This window comes from Harpia harpyja, chromosome 8 (assembly GCF_026419915.1).
Source record: "Harpia harpyja isolate bHarHar1 chromosome 8, bHarHar1 primary haplotype, whole genome shotgun sequence".
Classification (NCBI taxonomy): domain Eukaryota; kingdom Metazoa; phylum Chordata; class Aves; order Accipitriformes; family Accipitridae; genus Harpia; species Harpia harpyja.
In genome coordinates this window covers 29,352,678-29,369,197 of record NC_068947.1, presented here as the reverse complement: position 1 = coordinate 29,369,197, position 16,520 = coordinate 29,352,678, and the positions used below count along the sequence as shown (strand labels likewise).

General features: G+C 36.2%; 1 long non-coding RNA gene across 3 annotated transcripts in view; it reads left to right on the top strand.

Annotated features, from left to right (window-relative positions):
* LOC128145097 (uncharacterized) overlaps positions 1-16,520 on the top strand; it is a 245,604-nt gene that overhangs the window by 172,384 nt on the left and 56,700 nt on the right. For all 3 annotated transcript variants that reach the window (XR_008236346.1, XR_008236344.1, XR_008236345.1), the window contains one exon: positions 5,671-5,724. This is a non-coding gene — a long non-coding RNA (uncharacterized LOC128145097). The remainder of the gene's footprint in view (positions 1-5,670; positions 5,725-16,520) is intronic.

Below are 16,520 nucleotides of genomic sequence, written 5' to 3'. Positions count from 1 at the left end.
TTGTTTTAGCTACATAATGGAGTCAGAACCAGTCTTGTTTGACAAACATGCTGTCATTCAATTGTGGGGCTAGGAGTGCATCCTGCTGAATAGTGCAAGCTCTTGCATGTTTGTTGCATTACTTCTATTGTAAACAGTGTAAATAAGTCTACCAGAGCTTTGCCCACTGAGTGAAAGGAATCCATTTAGGCAGGACTTCAGTGTTGGGGTGGCGGTGATCTCTCCTAGGCACTCAGGTGCTGCCACAATGAGGCCTATCTCCACAGCCACCTAGCCAGAGTCTCCTCTCACTGTTGGTTGTGTTCAGCTCCACCCCTACCCCAGTCATTGCAAGGACTAAGCATCCTCCACTTTATTCAGCCATGTTTCTATTTCACAGGAGCATTAATTAAGACAGCCAGTCTAAGGTCCTTCTCAAACTGTGGAACTTTTCTTCGGTCTTGGCAGTGTCTGTAGGGGCAGCTATCCCTCCCAGGAGGTGTGAGTTGGAGAAACCAGTATCTCTGCCTAATGTCACTGCATGCTGAGTAGAACCATCAGTGTCCTAGGAGCACTGGGGTCATCCTGGGAACACTTGTTTGGCTCAACTGGTTGATTTCTAGGAAAGTGTTAGGGATAAAAACTTAGAAAATAAAATCTCTCCCCCCCGCAAGAGTGATGTATCATGATATATCTGAATCCACCTTGAGAAGAGAAACCTGATTCCAAGACAAAGAGCTGTGGGTAGCTGACACAGAGGTAAAAACAGTTTCACGCTGGAAGGCAGGAATTCACAACTCTCAAAGTTCACTGGACACATTCATCATTGTGTTTGTAACAAGCCAAGTCTTTGGCTGGTGTAAGAGGGTGTATGAAGCCCATCACAGCATTATACTTAAAAAGGCCATAAAAATGCTGTGCAATGAAATATATGCTGCCCTGAAGTGCCTTGATGCTATCACAAAGCTATTCAACTGTGATTCTCCCTGTCTCCCCGACTTTTTTAGCGCCCCTTAGGCAGGTGTATAGACTGATAGATTTCTTTTATCTGTTGGCTTTACATTGGTAGCTGGAAGATTTACAGTGCCATTTTTTATGGAAAGACTTGAGTCTATAATAATAAAATAAAACAGATTTTAGTACTTTAAAAAAATCCTTACTTTAATTAGCCAGTGTCCATTTCTGTTGGCCCTCAGTTCTTATTTCTTTTCTTTTCTTTTCTCTTCTTTTCTTTTCTCTTCTTTCCTTTTCCTTTCTTTTCTTTTCCTTTCTTTTCCTTTCTTTTCTTTTCTTTTCTTTTCTTTTCTTTTCTTTTCTTTTCTTTTCTTTTCTTTTCTTTTCTTTTCTTTTCTTTTCTTTTCTTTTCTTTTCTTTTCTTTTCTTTTCTTTTCTTTTCTTTTCTTTTCTTTTCTTTTCTTTTCTTTTCTTTTCTTTTTTTCTTTTCTTTTCTTTTTTCTGCCCCCCCCCCCCCCCCCCCCCCCGAAATGGCAGTGGAATTGGAGGGAAGACGTTTAGGCATTAAAATGTACATTCCAGCATTATTTGTGCTGACCTGACTTTAATGTCTACAAGACTAAGGTCAGAAAAGCCCATTTAATTATCTACAAATATCCAAGAGCTATAGGCAAGAACCCCAGCCTATTGCTTTTAGCTATTGATAGGCCTAACCCCAACACTGATGCTAGTGTTGCAAAATAAAGGTCCCCCAGAAACCCAGTTAATGGCATCTTTGTTCCTCACCTGTGACTTTGTAGAAGCCCTAATACTTCAGGTTTTAAAAATTAATAATGAAAAGCTGAAGTGAAAATAATACTTTGGAAATGGGGATGAAACAAACTCTTCCCTTTTCACCTTTCCCCAATGCTTTGCAGGCAAACACGACCCCAGGCAACTTCTGAACTTCCATGATTGCATTGCGTTCCTTGTTAATTGGGCTTTTCTCTTGCTATTGAGTTCTTTCTTGAATAATGCCTGCTTTCTAATGACTTGTGTGCAGGCAATAAAAGTAGAGATTTAATAGGATGAAGGCTGTGGCTCCATATAAAGATATTTAGCCCTTAACTCCCATTGAAATCAATGCCTTTGCAAATCTCGTTTTAAGTGACTTAAAATTAATACGCATAAAATAGGACTACTATTAAATGTTTAAAGGATAAAAAGAGAATATAAACACTGTTATCCTCTGAAAAGTGACTGTAAAAATTGTGTCTTAGAGTTGCATGATAATTGTCTTGGTACCTTGATGATTTTTATATCATATAATATGTGCTAGGATTGAAAATAAGAATTGGTGACTGTGTCTGCAGACTCTACAAACTAGAAGGAAAACTTGCTTCATTTCCTGGTTGGACTTTGTCACAGGTTAAAAAGTCCTGTATTCCCCCATCAGACTCTTCATGAAGCCTGTTATCTTGTTTGTGATTCACTAGAAGGTAAAGAATCCAAGTTACTTTCTCTTAGCAATACAGAGATAAGTGGACTAAGAACATGTAAGCAATATTTTTTGTTCTGAAAGAGGCTGTGACATAATTAATGAAGGAAGAGGAGCTGCTTATGCAAAATGTGCCTTTTTTTCCCAGAGCGGAGTCATATGTTCACAGCTTTTGTCTGGTACAGGAGTGCTGGCAGCAGTGTCTGCATCAGCAGGGTTGGGTGTCCATCACAGCTTTGAGATGTGGCCAAGATAAGCAAATTGCATCCGGTCTGTCATTAACCCACTTACTTTTGCTAGTTTTCATGCTTATCATGTTGTTACTGAAAGGCTACCCAAAAGTCTAACAGGGAAGGATAGTTTGCTCTCCAGTGCTAAACAAATATAATCATCAAGACCATTTCTGATGTGCTTGGTTCTGGAGTCTAACCATGAGTGATTGCGGATGGGGGGACATAACTGGTGTGGCTGGAGTCCAAATCCAAAGGTTCCCTTACAATACTGTCAGGAAAAGGTAGATGAACAATCATTGGCTAGACTGTTGACTTTAAGTGCACGAAGTGGTAGTCTTTCTCAGGCAAGCATGGCTTTACTTAAACATGGAGAGACAGATATTCTCCTGGATTTCTCGCTGTTCTGAACACATTTGGACTGTTTGTCCAATTGATTGCACAGCAGTATGGGTTCTTCTTATGTTTTCAGTTGTTTGGTTTTTTGGTGTTTTGGTTTTTTTGTTTGGTTTTTTTTTTCCTAGTAAAGCTCATTGCACTTCTGTTCTGTGTAGAACATAAGAATAAAGGATTATGTACAGCAAATCTTACAAATGCACAGTGACCACTGTTCAGTTTATCCTATCATCAGTCATCTTTTCACTGCTTTTGCATTTGCTCAAACTCTCTTGCTGTTAAACTGCTGAAAACACTCCTGCTATCAGGGAAACTATTTTATCTGCAGTTACTTGTACAGTTGCATCAGTCCAGTGGTGCAAACCCTGTAAAAGGACTGTAGTTTGAACTCGGAAGATAAGTCCCATGATAAATCTTTCTGAAATGAGATAGAAATTCTCAAGTCACAAACAGGCAAGTGACTAAGGAAATGGTGAGGATATGACCCTTTCTGTTCAAAGTTGCTTAACCCAAATCCCAGTTTTTAAATTAAGATAAACTAGTCTGGCTACATCAGAAGGATGCTAATGTAACCAAGAAGAAACTGTATTTTATTAGCAGCATAAACTTCAGGGTTTGCTGATAATTGGGCTGCTCTGACAGGGTTTGCAGTTTGTCTGTACCCTTCCTCGTTGCTATTTATTGGTCCATTCCGAAATTCTCAGCATCATGGTCACTGGCTTCCCTTTTAGTGAAAAATGCAAGGCACGGTGGCCAATACTCATATATGGAATGGTGTTCCATATGCCAGAAACTGCTGTCTTAGGTGAATAGAAGAGAGGTGATAGAACTGTCTTTCTGTGCTACCATAGTCTTTTTCAAAAGTCTTTTGTTGACATCGTACGACACTTCCCATTATGAGACTTCATTTCTAGATTCCAGGATTGAAGCTACGTTTCTTTAGTCAGTTTCCTTGTGTCAACAAGTATTTAGTGAAACACTACCAAATGACCCTTCTGTCATACCAGTTTGCAGAAAGGATGGTATGCTCTCAGTTACTCCCTGACCTCAAGGAGGACCATCTACGTGTTCCAGCACTGGAGTTGGTGGTTGTGGCTGGCAGCTATCATGCTTAGTAACAGAATTTCTGAAGATTTTATGCATTTCCAACACCCTGAATAGACATTTACTTATCAAGAAAACCTGTGTTATAACATTATTGAAGTGGTAAAGAGGTAAAGTCAAACAGTACTAGCGTGGCTTGTGCAGTTTGATGTAACCATCCTCTGCAAATGTGCTGTGGGAATCTTTCCTTACTTGGTAACACACTTCTTTTTCATACTATACTCAGTATAGACAGTGAGCAGATGGGCCATCTCTGAGGGTGAATTTGGTTTGTAGTAAGAGAGAGTCTTGTTCAGAAACAGAAAGTGGAAAGTATCTGGTGACTGAGACCATCTCAGGACAAGGAAAAAAAGTCTCATGACAAAGTTGATTAAAGCCGTGGAGAATAAAATTTAGTTCTCTGATTTACCACAGAGTTCACACATCAAGGTGTGAAGTGCATTGCCTCAAGTTTTAGTGATAGTCAGCAATTGCGTGTTCCCCATTTCTGTAACCTCGGTTTGTCACCTAATTTGCAACATGCTTGGTATTTATGTCTCCAACTGAAATCGCTGTGAGCAGTACCTTCAGTGTATAAAGTACTGTGTAATGCTGAGTACTCTGAAAAAAACTGAGCCTCTGTGACCCAAATTAGGTATTTGCTTTTCAGCTTGATGTCTTAGCACCAAGGAACTCATCTGAGACAATGTTATTCCTCCAAAAGAATTTGCTGAACTTGAGTTGCACAGTGTTTGCAACACAGTCAAAGCGATCATGATTAGAATGTATGGGCCATAGCAAGATATTGTGGTTTTTCTGTCAGGATTTGAATGCTACTCCATGAATGTCTCTCTCCACTCCACACCTTAAGCAATGAAATTAACACAAAATATCAGTGCTTGAACTTTTTGAATGTCTGTTTGTACAAGGAATGAAGAGGATTTCCCATGGAAGAATACTATGTGACTAAGAAATTAGCAACTGTAGCATATTCCATACTCATTGAAGAAATAAAAGTTGCATGGGCAGGCTAACATTTGTCACTTTCTGATATTTATATTAATCACATTACAGTCTTAATAATGTTCTTTTCATACTGTGTTTATGTGAGTGGTACAGAAAGTAAATGAACTCTGTATATTCAAGTGCCCTGAAGAACATTTAATGAGAAATACATGCTTTTTTTAACCAGATGAACATATTATAAATCTGAGTATCCTTTAGGAAATAATGACAGCTATACATCTGTATTTGAATAAAAAGACACAAAAGTTGATACCAGTTACATAACAGATACCTTTAATCCTTTTTGAATAGCACAGCATAGTATGTCTGTTGGTTTTAATACTATTGTTTGTAAATGTAATCCTGCCACACAGGCGGGACTCTTTTGGGAAAACAGTGACCTAACAGATTTTAAGAAGATTTTGTTTAGTATGATTTTGGTGCTTGCAATTTCTATATAATAGTAACCACACATTACTAATTTGTCATCAAAAATATGAAAAAGAGAAATAGATTATAATTAAACATTTTATTTTTCTTTTACAGATTTCTTTTACAATGCACTCTGCTCAGGCCAGTGAATTTTGTTTAACTGACCAGGTAAGCAATATGCATAGTCACATTTTTTTCATAAAAAATGTTTTCTAGGCATTAGGCAACTAATTCTGAGAGATTGGTGTTCTGTGTTGTTGGAGAAAATCCACAAAATCTATTATAAATATGTTCAAAATGCTGTTGTCAGTTTCTAATTTAAAAAATCTGTTGAAATTTCCAGAGTGCTATAATTTTCAATTAGAAAGGGAGTGTGTTTTCTAGATGTGCTTAATTTTATTCTTTCTCTGCCTTCTTTTCTCTTGTTGTCCTAGTTTCCCCATGCTTTGCGTTGGTATTTCTGTTTTTTTCAAAGCCTTACAAGTTGAGCTTTTTTTTGCTGGGTGCTACCAGTCTCTCTCTACCTACCAGGATATCAGCATTGCAAACAGGAGTGTCTGATGAGAACTCCAGAGATGGTGTTTTAACTCCACAGGAATGGCACAGCAACACTAGAGTGGCTGTTGGGAAGTGGAGATGGCTTTGGAAATTTATAAACACCATTTCTGTAGATCTGAAATTAATAAAATACAATTACGAAATGAATGAAATTGTAGTTAATGATCTTGTTTGCTGGGTACCAAAAATTGAAGGTGAAGCACTAATTTACAGTCTTACTGTGCATAGGTTGGTAGGCTGGCTTGTATGCTTTACTTGTGGAATTCCAGTTTGATTGCCTGTTGTTGTATGCTGTAGGTACAGTTTGCAGAAAACGCTTTTTTGGCCATCTCTTTAACAATTATTTTGGTCATCTCTTTTATTGTTAAGGGTTTTAATGAGGGAGTTGGGCAATATAATTTGCATGCAGTACAGCTTTAACATTGCCTACACCCAATTTGATCATTTTTTTATGCTTCTTAGAGAGTGATGTGATACCTTGTTGGGAGAGAAAAGGGTAGACAAAATTAATTAAAGATACTATTTTGTATGGAATATTTTGTTCACAGTATACAGATATGGTTTGCCTTAGATGTAAAGTTCCTGTGCTTTTCAATAGACTCGTGTTAGCCGTGGTTAAAATAACAAATTACAGACAAAACGGTAAATAAGAACATGGTGTTCCTATGTAAGTCTTTCTCTTGTTTCATGTTGAAATGTTCCATAGCTCTTACATTTTATCAGTACAGTTAACTTCACCTTGATTTTAGATGAGGTGGTCTCTTATCATCTTCTCATCATTCTAACTTATTATCATTGGGTTTTCATGTGGTGCTGCCAACACCTAGAAAGCTTTCTCAATCTCAGTTCACCAAGGAGAAATTTCTTCCCTTTGGATCTTCTCCTGAAAATTAATTCCAAACCCACTATTCTTAATACCTTTATTTCCTTTAAAAAACAGATGTAGACTTCAGCTAGTGCTGTCTTTTGTTTTCCCCTAGTTTGATACTCCTGGATTTTGTTTGCAATTTAGTCTGCAATCAGTCTTGCAAGCAGGGAGGGAAATCTTGGATTAAAAAACACCTAGTAATTTCAAATATTCATCCTGAGGACTTTTCAAAAGCATTTAATATTAAAAGATTAGTGACAAGGGACAGATGATTAAGGAACAAAATTTGCTTTTTTTTTTTTTTTTCTCTCCTTCAAATCTGGGCCCTCTTTTTCTGGATCTTTGACATGTCCAAATTAGTCATTCCTCCAAGGTTCATTACTCAGGCTTGAAAGTTTTTTTAAGTTATTTTGTTCAAAATATTGCAAGATATAATTATCAACAATAAATATATCTGCTAACACTATAATTTTAACAGCTCTAGCCAAAAGATAGCTGTTGACAATCTCTATTATTCTTCTTCTAACATCAAGGTGTCTCCTGAACAGCTTGTCATGTCATTTGCCTTTCATATATAAATTGTAATGAAATCGTAATGCTTAAATTGAGTTGGAATAAAAATTGGTCAATTCATCAATATGAGAAATCTGAGAAAAGAAATCGTTGTGAGCCAAATAACAAATTTAATTTCATTTTTTAATAGTCTTTTCTTCTTTAAGTATCATTAATCATTTTTCTGAAACAAAAATCAATACCATTCAGGAAGATTTCTCCAAACATATCTTTAACAGAACAAATAATTTTATTTTATTAAAAGAATGAAGTATAATTCATCCAGATCATCTAAACTGCATTTTTAGTGAATAAACTATTTTCTCCCACCTCTTCCCTATACTTTCCATATCCTCCCACTCCCAAAGATTGCCTGTTCTATGTTTCTGGATAAAATATGTCTGTCAGTCAATGACATTTTTTAAGAAAACCAATGCAAAGGCAGAGATTAGACCACTCAAAGAAGTTTCATAGTTACAAACTGTTTGGTCTCCTTACTGGCTTCATTTCTTGGCTTTTTTGTCCTTAATGGTGATGATTGTAGCCTTCACGAAGTAGGAAAAATGAGCTATAGTAGATACTTCTGCTCCCTGGACATAATATGTCTTTGTATGTATTCTGCACATTTCCATTAATTAATTGGATCCTGGCTTATGAACATGTCTGTGATGAGGTAAGGGGTTTGGCTGAATACAGGTGATGATCAGCTCCACATGGAGGATGGTGCTGATCTTTTCTACTGGTAGTGAAATGAAAGCTGCTTTGTCACCTTTCACATCTCTCTATTGACTTAAAATATGAATCAAAGTATTTTCAAGATTAGTCATGTTTTTGATGAGCCCCCTATTCTGTTGGTATTTGCGGGGTAGGATGCTGTAAGCCTGAATGATTTCCTAGTGACTGAGGCATTGGGTTGCTATTGCAATACTGTGCAATAATGGAATTTTCTGTAGATATGGTCAGCAACAATTTTTACAATAATTAGCTCCCTGACAAAAAGCTGTCTTTTAAAGTTTGCAAGCCTATTGGTGTTCTCAGAGGCATTGAAAGCCTGCTAAAAGTATGGGTGTATTATTAGTATACAATTTTTGTACATTACACAGATTGTGGACCAGATTTTCTATATGGGCGTAGAAAATGTAACATGAAAATGATAATTTTTAATTCTTTCATTTTTAATCTACATTTCATGCACTTTTGAGCTATGAGTGGCACCTTATATTTTCATTACAAGGAGTGAATTTGGGGTGCATATGAAATATTGAAACCTCTAAATAGCCATTTTGGAGGAAAAAAGTCCTAAAAGTATATGCCAGAAGAGCTCTGGTAACTGGCATGAAAATTCATTCAGAAGTTTTTTGTACTCAAACAGTGCTTGAGCCTCTTTGAAATGTTCAGAAATTTTAGCAAGTTAGGACTATTCCAGCACATCAAGTTACTGGCAGACACAGATCACATTATAAGGAACAGCCATTGGGAGTGAAAATTGGATTCACAGTTTTCACACGGAAATCTGGTTGCCAGTGTTATGCTTGAACAAAACCATGGGATTCAGCTAGTCACACTCTGCTCAGGTTTCAGATACACACAGAGATGTGTTCACAAACCAACTATAAACCAAAAGGTATACAAGCTAGAATAACATAAACCAATGACTGTCCATTAATTGTGTTTCACTTAAACCTCCTCTGAAACACCTGGCCCTGCCTCTCTCAGAGACACAGTACTGGACGTACTGGCCTTAAGCTTCATCCCATGTGGCAGTTTCTATGTTGTTGTTATTTTAAAGTCTTGTATGTCATAAAACTCTGTGCCGGTTTCTGTGCACAGGGCTGAGTTTTGTATGGAATCAATACAGATGAAATTGTTTCAGTTTGCCCCTGAATAATTAACAACCAGAAGAAAAACAAAAGCAGATTCTCGACTAAGTGTTGGGGTTTGCATGCATCCATACTCAGAATTCCATGTATCTCTGGGTGAGTGCAAAATGTCCTTTAAAAGGCACTATTGTTATTAAAATAATGCAATTTCCTTCATGTGCTAATAGTTTTCACTATTGAAAATAATTTAATTCAGAGATATTTCTCATAATGCCCAGCAGTATATAATTGCTTTTCTGGGCCCTTTGTTTTAATCGATGACAAAAATATATGAATGTGTACATTTTGAGAGAGGCTTTCAATGAAGCCATTTGTTACAAGGGTTGTTTCTTTTTCAGCTTGGGTGTGCAAGAATATAAAGGAGTTTAGTACAAGTAATAATAAAAAGATTGCTTGTGGATCTCACTGTAACTAACATGGCATTTAGGTTTGCTAAGGGTATTTCTTTTCAGTTTATGCCAGTAACGGAAGCCCTCAGAACTCCTGTTAACTTTGTCTATAAATTTTCATTTGTGATATTTTTATTTAACTTGTCCTAAATTCACTCCCATTTTCCCTTCTTATGCAGTAATAGCTACTGGCCATCTATGCTAAATCCTGTGGGTGACTTGGATGGCAAATCTCTCCAAGGTTTTTGCTACTCTGGACTGAATTTCTTCAGGGTGATAGCACATGTATCTGCCTTTTCCCAGCAGGAGGTTATCATCAGAAATTCTCCCTCACTTAGACCACACATTTTGTGCGTGCTGGGTCAGATGCCGTGCCCACACAGTTAAAACACAACTTTAGTAATGGTGGATCAAGCCTTTCCTATGCAGATCTCACCTGGGTAGGGAGAGGAGCTGCCCCTGAAGAATAAAAGCAGTGTATGCTACAGTCACTGATAGAGCTGATTAGAGAAGGGAAATCCAGCCTTCATTAGCGGATTGGGACTGTGGTCCTGGCCAACTGTGTATATTCAAGAAGTCAGTATCCAAAACCCTGTCTCCCTTCAAGTAGCTCTGCCACTAAGCATTCTTTTTGTCTTTTTTAAAGGAAAACAAGATTTTTTGTGATCTTTTGAAATTAAATACAAGCCTTGGAACAATAGGTTCTAATGTGTGTGGAATACACAGTGTCTCTTTTTGTGCTGTGTCTGTAGACCTAGGAAAGTCTAACCATGCAGAGCCTCAAGCTAACTAACCAATTAAAATATTTTTAGTACTCTTTGTGCAAAGCTCACATACTAAGTTGTTAGCATATACATATATAGGCTCCATCTTGGAGCTACATCCAGACAGAGAAAGCCCTTGTTTTCAGACAAGACAGATTTTGACAGATCTTTGTACAAGCACAGAGGGCCACTTGCAGGGTCAGGCTCTCAGCAAACTTGGCAACTCTTTTCTCCTGCCATCCATCTTGCAAAGTTTGCTAATTTTGTTAATGCTTCAGCTGTTGGATGTGAGTATGAAAGAACTCCTCCTTTCACGCTCTCTTTAACTTTGTAGCTTTCGTAGTTACAGAGGACATTTTCAAAGACTTGTTCTAACTTCAGACTCTTGGGTATTTCTAACAGTGTTTATGAAAGCAAGAATATCCAAGACTCAAAAGTAAGAACCAAGTTTTTTTCTTCCTTAAATCTCGTAATTTATGCAATATTCTTACAGTTGTTACTACAAGGAGAAGGAAGCCTAAAAAAATAGTTTCATGCCTAATTATTCTAAATTTAAACCATTTTAAAGCAAGTATTTAAGGCAATTGCCTATTATACCTTTGTTCTTCAGTCTATATTTTCTTGTTTCCATAAGGAAATGTCAAATGGAACATAAATTATTGGTCATATGAAGTAGACTATGTGAGTATTTCAGAAGAAACATCTCACCAGTTTGATTCTGTAGAGCTTCAAATTTACTTTAAAAATTGGTCAGACATGTAAGAATAGGATAACATATGTAAAATATTTTTTTCTCAAATACCTCCAGACAGTAGTATGTCAGAAGTTACAGGAGCTGTGAAGTACAAGCCTCAACTTGGAACAGTAGAACTATAACAATTGTGGCTTTGGCATTTTCTCAAAATGAATAACTGGATGAGATACTACCTTGCTTCATGTTTTACAGTATCTTAAAAACTGTCATATGTCCAAAGGCTTAGATTTAAGTAGTTTTTCCTGGAACATTGAAGGGAAGTTTCATCTAAATATACCAGCAGTATTATTTCATAGTTTGAACTGGTATCTTCAGGAAGCTATTTTTATTACTGCATCTTTTCTGTCTGAAGTTATTTGCTTAATTTTCCTAATATATAGCAAAAATGAACATCTGTTCTACAATTGTCTTGTGATTTCTCCACAGTTTCATTTTTCAAACCCTCTCGGGATAGTTTTTACACACTATTGACAACTTTGTTTTCTGATCTACTGGAATGCAACTAAGCAAATAATCGGGAAGAAAATTGCAGAAAGAATGAGGAGGAAAGGTTTGCTAAAAATGAGTTAAAATATCTTCCAACCTTTTTTACAACTGCCCTGCTAGAAACACCAGCAGCTATAATAAATTAAAGAAGTTAAATTCTAGAGTTTTGTGTGCCAATTCTGTTTTAAGACAGTAATATGTTCTAAAGTTTTGTATCCTATTAACTCACGATGTTTTAAAACAAAACAAAAGAAAAAGCTTTTTAGCAAGCACATCTAATTCTTCTTGAATAGAAACCACACTGTAAAGAAATTATGTTCTAAGGAAGTTACTTATGTTACAAAGTGAAACATATGAAAGCTAGGAAATGGCAGATTTACAGGTCTAAATCTGTTCCCCATGTATCCCTCTGAAGACTGAATGTGGCAGGGACCTGCTAGAAAATGATGGTGCCTGAGTGGGTACTCATAGGTATGTCTTAGCCTCCTTGAGACTCAGTGATTGTAATGTTTTCTTCATGCTTTTAAGAGTAAACAGAATAGAAACCTTAACTGTTGCAAGGTGTTGTTGCCTTTAATGGTGTCTCATGTAGCACAAGAAAAACATCACGTATTTGTCAGCCTGGGCTCACAGTATCTGTGGTGCAATTCCTGCTTTCCACTGCAGATGGGCATCAAACTAAATTCCAAAATGCCACCATCTCATACAAAAGACTTTTTGTTCACATTGATAACAAGACCAGATACTTATAGCATTGTGGTTTTTTTGGTCTATTTCCACTGACTAAGAAGCATAATCTTTTTAAAACAGAAAAAAATTACAGCCAACATTTCACATGTATCTAATGATATACTTCTTAGGGAAAAGTAGGGAGTGCAGAATGGAAGAAGTAAAAAACGCACTAGGAAGTATATAACACCAAGGACTAAGACATATACGGAGCATATGCTTTGCTTCATAATTCTTCATCACTGAGGTTTTTTGTTGGTTTTTAAACTTCTCAGTCCTATTTCTAAATTGTTCTGTATGCCTTTCTCAGCTCTTCTGCAGTTGTTCATGGACTCGTAGTATGTATGTATTTATGTATGGACTTCTGGTACATATATAACAGGCATTATCCAGAGGAAGAAGAATAACTTAAGAAAGAATGTGTGGAGAAAGGATGGAGGGTGCCTTGGAGCATCCCAACAAGCATCCCTTGTTGTCCCAAACATTGCAGGACACAGTTTCCTAGGACATGATTTGATTGGGAACTTTCAGTTTTTTCTCCATAAACTGATGTTTCTTCATGTCTATCTGGGTTGTCTTGCTTTTGAGACACTTCCTTAACTAAGGCTCTTGAATGTCTGTGATAGAGAGATGCAAGTGTGCTAGATTGGGCCTGTTTAATGTACAGATGCCAGACTTCTTGGGAGTGACACTGTAAAATTAATATGTACACACTGCAATTTAAAGGATAATATTAGGCAAATATTCCTAAGCATGACATGTTAAAAGGTAGTTATATTTTAGACATATCCATTAATATTTTCCTTTGAATATCAAGTACTTCTTCCCACCTGCCATCTCTGCCATGTTTTCACTTGCTATGATGGTTAGATGTCATAAAGCTGTCATAACGCTGTGACTAGGCTTTTTGCTTAGTAGAACCTTGCACAATCTGCATTTATATTGTGCTCAACATTTTTAAAACAGATTATACATTTCAAACTGTACCAAAAAGACATATTTTTAATAAGTATTTCTTCCTGTGGGGCAGATTCTGAATTGCTTTTGCTGTTTCTAGCATACAGCATTACTATGTTTTGCCACTAAGCAGTATATACAAAAAAGGCTTAATGGCTTATATGGAGTCCTACTTGCACTCCCACTTCAGACTTATGATATGTCACATATAAGCATATGATAGTGTTGCTCACTTTAGAAAGGAGGTAGTGATTCTAGGTGCTCAGAGTTTGATGGTGGTGATATTTAGCTCACAAGTCACCTAAACCACCATTTTAATAGCACTGTTAAACAAGAAAGGTAGATTTCTTTCTCCCTGGAATTTTATCAGCGAGTTAGTTCATACTCTCATAATCACTTGCAGTGCATCTTTAAAACTTCAGCTCTGCTGTTTCATATTGAAAAAAAGTAGCCACGGCAATTTTAAAAAAGTGTCAAGCATTGTTAGGCCATACCCTCCTACTCCCCACCCCTGCCTGTCTCACACAAATGCATACTTTCTGTTCATCTTTGTGAACATTTTCATTTCTTAACACCTGGATTTAAATGCCAGAATTCTGCACTTGACAACTAAGCAAGCAGATGAATTGCCAAAGTCTATAAACAGTCACAGCTCTTGAATCTTGGTAACATTTGAAAGTCAATATTTTATTTTTCTGATCATAGCTGTCCATTAATACCATTGTACCTGTGCCCTTATGTACTATGATTTCTTTTCCCCCCATGTGAAAAAATGACTGAAAAAAACCTTTTTTGAAGAAAGCCTTTGGCAGGTTGGTTTCTTCTCACTGTTGGTTAGATGGTGCAGAGGCTTGGAAATTTTGTTATAGGGAAGCAGCTAGATTTTTTTTTCCAAGTCTTACTGAAGATTTGAAAACCTGCTCCTGTTATAATACCAGCCTTGCCTTTTTGGTGAGTAGTAACAGGAAAGTCATGACCTCTATAAGCATCTCTTAGCTGCAAAGGATAAGAGAGGCACATGAAGATCCGTATGTTTAACGTGCTTCAGCAAACAGTTCCCTCCTCTCCTGCCATCCTTCACAAGGCCTGAGCACCACCTCTGAATTTTACCAATGAAGGTACTTATTCATATGAGTAGTCCCATTATTTTCATAAGTATAAATTAAGAGTTTAGATTTGTTTTATTGTGAAGTACTGTGTATTATTCTTCATAATCTATTCAGATGTACAGAAACGGTCATTCTAGGCTACAATTCATGTGCATTCATTTAAAAAAATCATATAAAAATAATTCTAGTTTAAAAACATAACACTGACAAAAAGTATCAGGTTAGTAAATCTGCTGGCAGTGGAGGTCAGAAGTGTTACTTGAAGACTTAATAAATTAATGAATAGGCTTGGCTATAAGCCTGTACTTGTAATGCATGTAGTTGTAATGGCAACATTATGAAAATATCATTAGCAACATCATAGTTAGGTAAGTTAACATTTGCAGTTTAAGCAGGATTAATATCCTTTTATGCACTTGAAATGATTGAATTTTATCTCTAAACTGATCAAAATATATTTTATGGAGCATTGCATTTTCTAATGTTTCTCCATCCAAATTTGTTTCAAATGTACTGCTCATAATCCTGCTCATTCCTCTAGCAAAAAAAAAACCCCAGCACACTCCCCCCGCCCCCAAACTACACTGGGAAAAGCACAATTCTGAATAAAACCAAACAAAATCATTCTTTTACAAACAATTATAAAATACTTATATAAGATTATTGCATTTATGTAAAAAAATAATAGAAATATACGTGTAGGATATAGATAAAAGAATATTACTTATGATCAAACTTTATTATCTGATATCTTGATTCAGCAAGATGCAAATGTTTTTTATTCTACATCTGCTGAGGTTTCCGTGTTTGTACTCCAGTTGCAAAGTAGGAATCCTTAGGGGCTGATATCAGGAGAAGTTAAAAATTGATAGAAATCTTTACAATTAAGTACATTTGACATTTAGAAGACAGAACAGTGAAAAGGAGTAAGAAAGTGTTTAGATTAGATTATAGTCCAACAGGAAAAGGCAAACTGAAGTAAGAAGGAGCAAGTGGATGGGTCTAATCTAAATAAAACATTTTGGTGATGAGAAATTATGAAATGCAAATAACATGGATTATAGAGTAATTTTTTTCTCACACAGCATTTTAGCAGTAACAAGGAGATTAATTAAACCTTATATTAAAATAAACAGTAGCTATCTGTGTAGTTAAGTATTTGAATGGCAATTAAATATACCTAAAAGTTGTATAATATTATCAGTATAATAAACTTGATTATACAGAGTAAAAGAATTCATGTTAACCATGTTGTCATTTAAATAGTACATTATAGACATACTCCTGGGAAATAAGTTCCCTCAAAGCACAGAAATCCAAATTGGGAGAGAAGATAAAAATGAACAACGAAAATACTTTATTCCATATAGGTTATTATACTGCTTTTATCATCATAATATCTAATTACTTTCTGGTGGTGCATTAAACTATGGGATTAACATGTGTTGCTTAGCACTCTGCCATTGCGTGATGATTCCTGTAGATTTGGGGAAGGAGAAATAGGGAAGCTGTGAAAACTTGCTTAAATGTTAACAAATTCTGCATGTGGAAATGTTAAATAAAAGAGGAGGAAAGAGCAGTAATGATGAAAATGGTATCTGATTAGGTGAAAGAGAATACATTTACATGTCTTGGCTGACACTGCAAAGACTTTTGGAAGTTAAGGCTAGTAAGGGGTTGCCATTTGATCCATGAAGGTTGATATCTGTTTCAAGAGTAGTTCAGAAATGTCTGACAGTCTGTTAAAAGGTGTAACAACTTATAAAAAAGGCCAGAATTTTTTACTATTGGATTTTAATCAATCCAATATTTAATTTGGAAATGAACAAAGTTTCCAAAATAGAGTATCTTTATAGCACTTCTGTGAGATTATTCCCAGGGCAGAAGGAGTTTTAGAGAACCCTCCCTTTGGTAAATG